Here is a 9,814-nt window from a genome sequence, read left to right as displayed (position 1 = left end):
AATTAATTCTCCTTCATCATGATCATTACGATTAGCATGAATGTCGTCAGCTTCTTCTTCTCAGACGATGTTAGGAGTGATTTGTGTGGACAAAGGACTAACATAAGTGTCCATGTATGAATCATCATCTTCTACATTAACACCAATTATTTTCCCGTGTAGAACCACACACCACCTTTCATCACAAGGGTCTTGCACATAAAATACTTGTTTAGCTTGTTCTGCCATGATGAAAGGGTCATTATGGTAACCTAGTTTCTTTAAGTCTACCAATATAAATCCTACATCATCGATCCACACACCGGTGTTGCTATCAACCCATTTATATTTGAAAACACATACAGTAAATTTGACATAGTTAAACTCCTAAATCATCAATGAACCCAAAGTAAGGGATGGAAGATACACAGGGATTGTCATCATGCACACTTGCGAAGTGTTAAGATTCAGCCCTTAGGGTGACCCCGCTGTTTTGCATTGTACTTTTGTCGTCTTCTGCTTTTGTGTAAAAGGAATACTTGTTTATGTCGTATCCTTGCCAAGTTATAACATTTCTTTTAGGCCCATCTGTTAACTTTCTTAATGTTTCTGAAGCATTTTCATCAGCAAAGATTGTATCTCTAAACCAATCAGATAAAGTCTTATTATGCTTTTTCAACACCCAGCTCTTTGACATTTTTGGATTATTTTGTTTGACTAAAGCTTCATGCTGAAGTATGTATGGAAAAACTTCATTACTGTTGTTCAACACATACAAGTAAGCTTGTAACAAATCTTCTACACTTGGAGTGATAACATGCAGTCCTCTTGAACCCTTACCGCCCACTCTGTCGTCATGGTGAGACTCAGGAAGCCCAACAGGTTTAGCCTTTTGAATGTAGTCTGAACAAAATTCAATGGCTTATTCTGCAATGTACCTTTCAACAATAGATGCTTCCGGACGATGTAGATTCTTTGTATACCCTTTTAAGATCTTCATGTATCGCTCAACCGGGTACATCCACCACAAATAAACAGGACCACAACATTTGATTTCTCTGACCAGATGAACAATTAAGTGAATCATGATGTCAAAGAAAGCAGGAGGAAAATACATCTCCAAATGGCATAGTATAATTGCGGCCTCATTTTCCAGGTCATCAAACTTGACAGGATCAAGGACTTTGCTACATATGGCATGGAAGAAAAAGCATAGGTGAGTTATGGCTAACCTGACTTTGTTAGGAAAAATGTCTCGTATGGCCACGGCTAATAATTGTTGCATCAACACATGACAATCGTGAGACTTTAACCCTACCAGCTTAAGCTCCTTCAACTACACAAGGCTCTTAATATTTGAAGAGTATCCTTGTGGGACTTTGACCCGACGCAGATGCTGACAAAAACTTATCTTCTCCTTTCTAGACAAAGTTAGACAAGCTGGAGGCAAGTATATTTTTTTCCCATCAAACCTTGGATGCAACTGCGATCGTATACCCATGTCAGCTAGATCTTAACGGGTATTGAGACCATCTTTCGTCTTGCCTTGAATGTTAAGGAGCGTCCCAATGACACTGTCACATACATTTTTCTCCACATGCATAACATCAATACAATGTCTAACATCTAGATCAAACCAGTACGGAGGATCAACGAAAATGGATCTCTTCTTCCATATGCAACTCTTACTTTTATCCTTCTTTTGGGTCTTTCCAAATACAGTATTCAGGTGTTGAACCCGCTGTATGACTTGCTCACCAGTCAACGGTATCAGTGTAGTTTCGTGCTCTTGACTTCTATTAAAAGATTTTTTCAATCGTCTGTAAGGGTGATGAGGTTTTAGAAAACTACGATGCCTAGTGTACACTATTTTTCTACCATGTTTCAGTTGTATGTAGCTTGTGTCTTCTTCACAGGTGGGGCATGTATGATGACCCTTAACACTGTAACCACTCAGATTCCCATATGTTGGAAAGTCATTAATGGTACAAAAATGCATTGCACGCATTTCAAAAGTCTCCTTGCGAAACCCATCAAACACTAAAACCTCCTCATCCCACAACTTTCTCAGGTCTTCAATCAAAGGACTTAGATAAACATCAATGTCATTTCCTGGCTGTCTTGGGTCCGATATCATCATAGACAACATCATGTATTTTCGCTTCATGCATAACCAAGGAGGCAAATTGTAAATTACTAGTAGAACTGACCATGAACTATGTTGAGTACTTAAATTGCCATATGGATTCATTCCATCACTGGCTAGTCCAAGCCTAAGATTTCTTGCCTCTTTGCCAAAATCCGGATACAAACCATCAATCTTCTTCCACTGGGAGCAATCAGTCGGATGACGGACCATTCCATCAGAGTTTCTCCCATTTGCATGCCAATAAGGTCTTTTGTGTCGTCCTCATTAGCAAAAAGACGCTTAAACCTTGGAATGATGGGAAGATACCACAACACCTTCGCTAGAGGGCCCTTCTTTGAGTTTTCATCAGAATTGCAGTCCTCATCATCTTTCACCTTGTACCATGACGTCCCACACCTAGGGCATTTGGACATTTCTTCAAATTCATGCCTGTACAGTATGCAATCATTAGGGCAAGCACGAATCTTCTGATACTCCATACCAATCGGACACAATATCTTCTTGGCCTGATAGTAGCTTTTAAGCAACGTGTTTTCCTCTAGAAGCAAATCGTGCACTACTTGAAGCAGTGAAGTAAAGCTTTTGTCACTCCACCCATATCTGGCCTTGACATTAACCAGACTTAACACTGCCGACAACAACGTCAAGGAATTCTTGCACCCTTGATACAAAGGCTTCTTTGAGTTACTCTACAATCCTTCATACACAGGGGCATGTGCTTGCTAAAAAGACTCTTGTCCAAGGTCACGAATCATATCCTCCAAGCGATCTCCCATTTCTACATCAAATGGTTTGGATTGGGGCCCACTCTGCATGTCTGTCATTTCACCATGCCATATCCACGTCGTATAATTCCTCTTAATTCCATCACACAACAGATGCTCCCGTATGTCGTCCAGTATTTGTCGTCTTCCGTTCAAACAATTGATGCATGGACAATAATATTTCCCATCTTCATCCGGTCGACCTCTTTCTGAAGCAAATTGTAAGAACTGCTCGACGCCTTCCTCATATTCTGGGCTGATGCGACTTTTATTCATCCAACTTCGATCCGTCTCAGTAATAACTCTGTGATACTCACGAAGTTATTTGATGCATGAAAATCTCACTTTTTTATTATAGGTGTGGCCCTATCCCATTCGGGAAGACCGTCTTTTATGGTAGCTTCATACGTCAGGGTTAATTCTATTTTGTTAAATTTGAAAAAATTTCGGCAGCATTTCGCATTGGTTTCCAAGTACATGACATGAAATCGGTGAAATTAATTTCCCAATAATCAAGTATGCACTCAGAGAACAACTAGAAATGCATTGTACCAAAATGTCATCTAATTAAACAAAATAGTGTTAACCTTAATGCATGAATCTACCATAAAAATATCAGTCTTCCCAAACTGTCCAAATGGACAATTCAAGATTGAATACAATGATTAATGCAAACTGTTCGCAAGAATCATTGCATTCAATCTCAAACGAGAATCTAAGGTTCGGTCATTATGAACACAATTTGTATATCATATATCAATTGTCATTATTGGCAGTGAACAAGTAATAAAAACATTAATTGGTAACAAACATTTGTAAGTAGCACACAGAGTAGTGAGGACAGTCATACAATGTGAATAAGTGAAACAGTTTCAAAATTTGACTTTTATAAGAGAAGTAACTGCAATTTTATTGCCAAGCTGCCTCATTCCTTAATTTTTAAAAAATGTGATTTAATAATGTTGTTATAATTGTGATTTAGTTCTGTTGGAAACCTTGAGAAGGAGCAGAGAAGTATTATGCTAGGCTCTTAGAAACCTTGAGGGTGTTGGATTGGAAATTAAGAATTTTGATGTGTTGTTGTTGGTATTGTCAGAGGAAAAGGCTATGCCGGGGAAGAAGGTTCTACGTTGATGTTGTTGGAGGGAGAAATTGGGGTTGAAGTAGGAGGATCAGAGCTGGGAGGGGATGGACATGGAGGAGCCGGAACCATAAAGGTCATATTGCTTTACTGATTTTATTTGCTTTACTGATTTTAGAAGTTGTTGGTTCTAGCTGCTATTCAAGTTTGTGTTCCTAGTCTGAACTATAAAGGTTTTTTTGGGGGCTGGGGGTGTTATATTTATCTTCTTTCAACAATAATTGACAGGAACAATATGCAGCCAAGGCACAACTTAAGGAGAGAAAATAGCCAAGGATCATATCTAGTGTTTGATTTTATCATGGCCAACAATCAATCAAGCATATCAGCAAAACTTTCACAAAACTGGATATGAAAATTTGGAAATGACAAATTTATTTAAACCTACTAACAAAATCAGTATGGCCTGCAAAAATTATCAATAAGAAGCAAATTTGGGCAATTAATTTCATTTAGTGTACACAATATTAGAAGAAGATGATACAACAGTAGATATCTTAGGCAATTTAGACCATGGAACTTCTCTTCATGTTTCAATACTTGTTTTTGGTAATCCAGATGATAAAAAAAATTGCAAATTCAAAGACTGTTAGGCTAGCTCTTGGAACCAGCTCTGTACCTAAGCAATGATTTCATGTTTGATCACTTGGCCTTGGTGCATTGTTTGGTTGTTTGACATTTTGCTTATATTTTAATCTTGTGACCTGTTAAAGTGCCTGTACTTTGAGGATCACTATACTTGTACTTTATTTAGTTTGATAGCAACTATTGGATGCTTGGCAATTGTTTAGTTGTGCTCATTCCATGCAACTTGTTTCCATTTGAAGTATATGATGAATTTTTGAGCATGCAAAGAGTAGCATTATACTAAATATTTGTATTTATATAGAAGCAATTTGGTGATGCTGATCCTTATCTTTTTGTAAAACAGATTTTCAATGGTGTATTTCTCAAAGTTAACAAAGCCATAGTGAACATGGTGCATAGAGTTGAGCCCTATGTGACTTATGGGTATGTTAACTTCCCTGCCACACTTATTTAAATATGATTATAGGTTTTTATAACTGCTAATCAGACTTCTGCTTTTGTTCTAGATACCCAAATCTTAAGAGTGTGAGAGAACTTATTTACAAGAAAGGGTATGGAAAGCTAAACAAGCAGAGGACTGCTCTAACTGACAACTCCATCATTGAGCAGGTATTGTTAATTCACAATTCTATATTACTAGCTGGAGTGCTGCAATGGCTTTTCAAAGCAATAGAACCACATGAATAACAGCTAGTTGGAGTGCTGCAGTGGCTTTTCAAAGTTTTATATATTAGGTGAATCGAGAGCAAAGAAAAGTTCTCAGTTGTACAATCTATGTATAAAGTAATAAATCAAATAGTACAATCTCTGTATTGTGTTTAAGTTTGCTAAGACCCTTTTCAATTTTTTACTAGCTATATGCAAATATCATTTATTGTATTGAGATCACACCACTAGTTTCTAGGATTCCTTCGGCTAGGGAAGTAAAACTTAAAAGGCAAGCATTATATGTTGAAGCTCATTATCAAAGTGAGCCAAGGTTAATATCATTACTTTTTTTCTGGTTCTCTTATCTGATTCCTGTGATATATCCTTTCCTAAAGCACTGATGCATGCTGTCTTCTACTCAACAAGTTAATGAATGTTTTGCTATTTCCTTCTTGATGTTCATAATTATTGCTTTACCACACTAAAAACACATAAGAATGGGTGTTTCAGTTTCAACTATGCTTAGATAGATCCAAGGAGAAAAAGTAAAGGAAATAAAAGTATATAATAATAAATATATGATTCAGTGGCAGAAAGATAATACTAACAAATACTAGCAAGCATTTAATTTCCTTTGAGAATAACAATAAGCAATATTTGAAAACTCATAAGTGAAAGAACTCAGAAGTGAAAATGTTACGAACTCAGAGACAGAAACAACAACAACAGGGCTAGGGGTCAAAATAGCAAACTAGGGGGTATAGGAGGAAACAAAGCCCCAAAGAAGAATTGTCAAACCATCTTACCTCAGTGACTATGTCTGAGGAAGAATGGTGAGCTTGATCAGCAAAGGCACCACGCACTATGAGGGAATATCCTTGCTTGATGCTGTTTGCTTTAGGGAGACAAGCACTAACAAATTCCGTTATTGCAAATCATTCTAGAATCCTTTTCTGTTATGATGAAGCCTATATATATATATGTAAATAACAAGCAAGGAAAATCAATGAGAAATATACAAATTACCTTTCTTCTCTATGTATTATTCTCTGTGCCTTCTTCTTTTCTTAGGAGGTTCTGTTGCCTCAAAGCCAGTATCTAGGGGGTGCTAACAAAAAACAAATACTTTCTCAACTTAAATTAATAAAATACAAAAACCAGGCTACTGGATAATCTTCCAACAAATAGAGCTTTAAGATTACCCAAACTTGAATAAAGTGGCTTAAGTTTGAGTCCATAAATTTCTTTATTCAGTTTATATATAAGGGATTTATCAGAGGACTCAAACCCTGGAGGTTGAGTCATGTAAACTTCTTCCTCTAACAACCCATTGAGTTTAACAGATATCTATAGCTTTGGATAAGTAAAACATTAAGATTCACATGCCAATATCAAAATGAAATAAAGGTGCAGAGCATTTAATTAAGTTCACACTTGCAGGATCTTACGTCCAGACCAAATTACCTTGTAACCTTCACTGTTGGCTATGATCAGAAAAATAATATTCATGCAGCTGTGAAAAAGGTCTTAATCAGTTCATTTTCACTCTTATTATTTCCTCCTAATTACAATTTGAAAGAGTTTGTAAGAGAAATGAAATTGAGAGAATCTGAGAACAGAAAGTGGAGTTTTGTTTTAATCATTTCACAACTGAAAAAAGGTTACTAATACCACTGGTTATTTATACATATATCCTAATACAATTAGTAAAGCTATATCTTTGACATTATTTTGCAAAACTCCACTGGTTATTTACATACATTATCTATGAAATTTCTTAACATTTTAGTTAAAAGTAAACCTAGGGATATGGTATGCTAGTGCTCCTTGAAACTCAGGTTCGTTGCTGTTGGATCTTTTTGGTAATTCCACATTAGGGGCCTGCTTTTTTAATTTAAGGTCTGAGACCAATTATTTGTGTTTTGTCTAGTAGTCCCTAGGTATGACTACAATTTTGGGAATGAGATGGTAGCTTAGGCCTAAGAGGGCATAATATGTGTATCAGCTATGATTGTTGTTATCTGTTATTTCTACATTTGTTTTCTGGTATATGTATTTCTACATTTGTTTCATCAACGATTTTTTTTCCTATGTACTTTTTAATTACATTGTCTTTTAAACCTACATAGGCTATTAAAGTTTCCAAACGCCAGGCAAAAGTAAGAGAAACACCAGGCAATGCTGAGAATTCTATGAAGCTGGAAGTAGCTGAAACAAAGCTGCAAGAGCAGAAGACAAACATGGCCATATTGGGAAAAGAAGCAGCTTCCGCAATGGCTGTTGTAAAAGCACAACAACAGAGGTTAACCCTCTAGCATCTTATAGCTATGGTATTACTGTTTAACCATATGATTCTGCAATTCTTTTGTTTTAAAATCTTGGATCTGAGTTATAAGAAATTATTATCCCCACTTAATTCCAATGTGTTATTTCTATTATGCAAGTTGAAGCAGAGCGTGCCTATCATCAAAGAGTACTCCAAATACTTGATCAACTTGAGGGAGAGGTGAGCCATTGTATCCTTTTGTCATTTTTTCATTATATTCTCCATATAGAAAAGTATGCCATTTGTTACATTGTTTTCTTCTGGTATCAACAAATGATTAAATGGCATATGTATATTTTAATAATAGATAATATCAGAATGACAACGAATTGAAGCCCCTCCTACACCTAGTGTGGATAGCAGCATGACACCACCCACATCATATGAAGAAGTAAATGGTGTATGTGCTTCTCAAGCACATAATGGCTCAACAGATAGTACGGGTTACTTCTTAGGAGATGTTACACTATTTCTTGCGCTAAATTAGAGATATTGTACTGAAAAATAAGTGATTGTTTAGTGCTTACATTTACTTTGTATTGTACATTTTACTCATGAAGGTTTTATTTCCCTACCATGGTGAGTCTGAAGTTGAATTGAATCTATCAGTTGAATTGACCCAGACCCACAATGAGTCACAAAGCAACCCACAGATGGGTGACTCAAGATCAATAGCTGCTGAACCCAATCCCCATGTACCACCCCTCTTCCCTTTGTTCTCTCATTAAATCCTTCAGGCAAAGCTGATTCTATTGCTTCGGCTCCAATAGGGGGTTTTAATGCAGCCAGGAAAGGCATTCCTGTGAGTTCAAAACCCAACAAAAGTACCTTAAATTAATTGATCACTCTTCAAAAAGCATTCAATTCCAAAGGAGGTTGAGGAGTGCGTGTGATAGGGCAAAAATAACACTATCCTATGATGTTATTACCAACATTGAGTTGGATGTTTTATTTAAGGACATTGACTTCTGCTCTTCAATCATTCATGCAAAGTTTGAGCAGTGTATGCAAAGATGGACAAGAGCAGCGTAGATGATGTTGTCCTTGTTTGGTGGCTCTTCTAGGATTCCCAAAGTGCAGCAACTATTTAGCACAACAAACTAAAGGCTGTATAATCTTTAACCTTCTAGGTTACAGTAGTCTTGAAGTTTTCACCATCCTTTTACTTCTAAAAGCTAGTGATGTTCTTTTATTACATGCTTGCATCTGTCTTGACTCTTGACTTCTTGTTGTCTTTACATGTATTGTTAATAAGATTATCACTTGGAATTTGTCCTAGCTTTGGAGGCATTTAAGAAGAGTTTTAAGATAAATTTGGTTTATTCCCACATGGTATCAAAGTGTGTAATTTTGATACATGGTCACTGAGAATACTTTAAACTTAGTCAATTAGAAATTATATTTCATATGACTTTTAAAATAATTATTATAATAATTATGAATCTTGCCAGCATAAAAAACATTTACACTGTAAATGTATTCTACTTAGCTTCTAAAATCAAAATGCTTATGATACTTCCAAAATGACCATACATTTGTTGCTGACTCTCCTAGGTATCCTGAAATTGCAAAGTGCTTTTGAATCACACGAAAAGAAGGATCTTTTAGTCTTTTTGCTATAGCCTGTTTGAATGCCGAACATAGAAAATTATATAATCATATATAAATCCACTATTAAGACATCCATGTCAAATTCATTCGAAGTTAATAGAAGGGAAAAGGTCACAAGGAATTAGGTTGCATAATGATGCCAAGCAATTGCAAGGAAGTGATAGGGGAAGCAATAAAGAATGGACTAAACTACTCACAGAGAAACCTAACTGAATAACATTCCTAACAACGTACCTCAACAGAATGTATCTTCGACTAAGTGATGAAGAGGATGCTCAGAAGAGTTTTCAGAAGTCCAAGATGCTCACAGTCTGAAAAGAAGTAGCCACGTACCTCAATGAATGCTCACAAGACATGAGGGAAGCAGCCACGTACCTGAAACTTGCGGACGAGGAGACATCAAACTCCCGGACGACAGTGATGGGCCGTAAAATGCAGTGTCGTGGAGGAGGGAGACGGCAGTGAGGGAGAAAGGGTTTGTGAAACTGAGTGGGCGGGAGGAAAAGAATTTGGTGTTTTAAGTAATGAATAACACAACATCGGTTTTCTTGAAAAACCCGATGTTAACGTTACAAACTTAACATTGGTTTTTGATGAAACCGATGTTA

Source organism: Glycine max, chromosome 12 (genome assembly GCF_000004515.6).
Source record: "Glycine max cultivar Williams 82 chromosome 12, Glycine_max_v4.0, whole genome shotgun sequence".
Lineage (NCBI taxonomy): Eukaryota > Viridiplantae > Streptophyta > Magnoliopsida > Fabales > Fabaceae > Glycine > Glycine max.
This window is presented reverse-complemented; position numbering follows the sequence as displayed.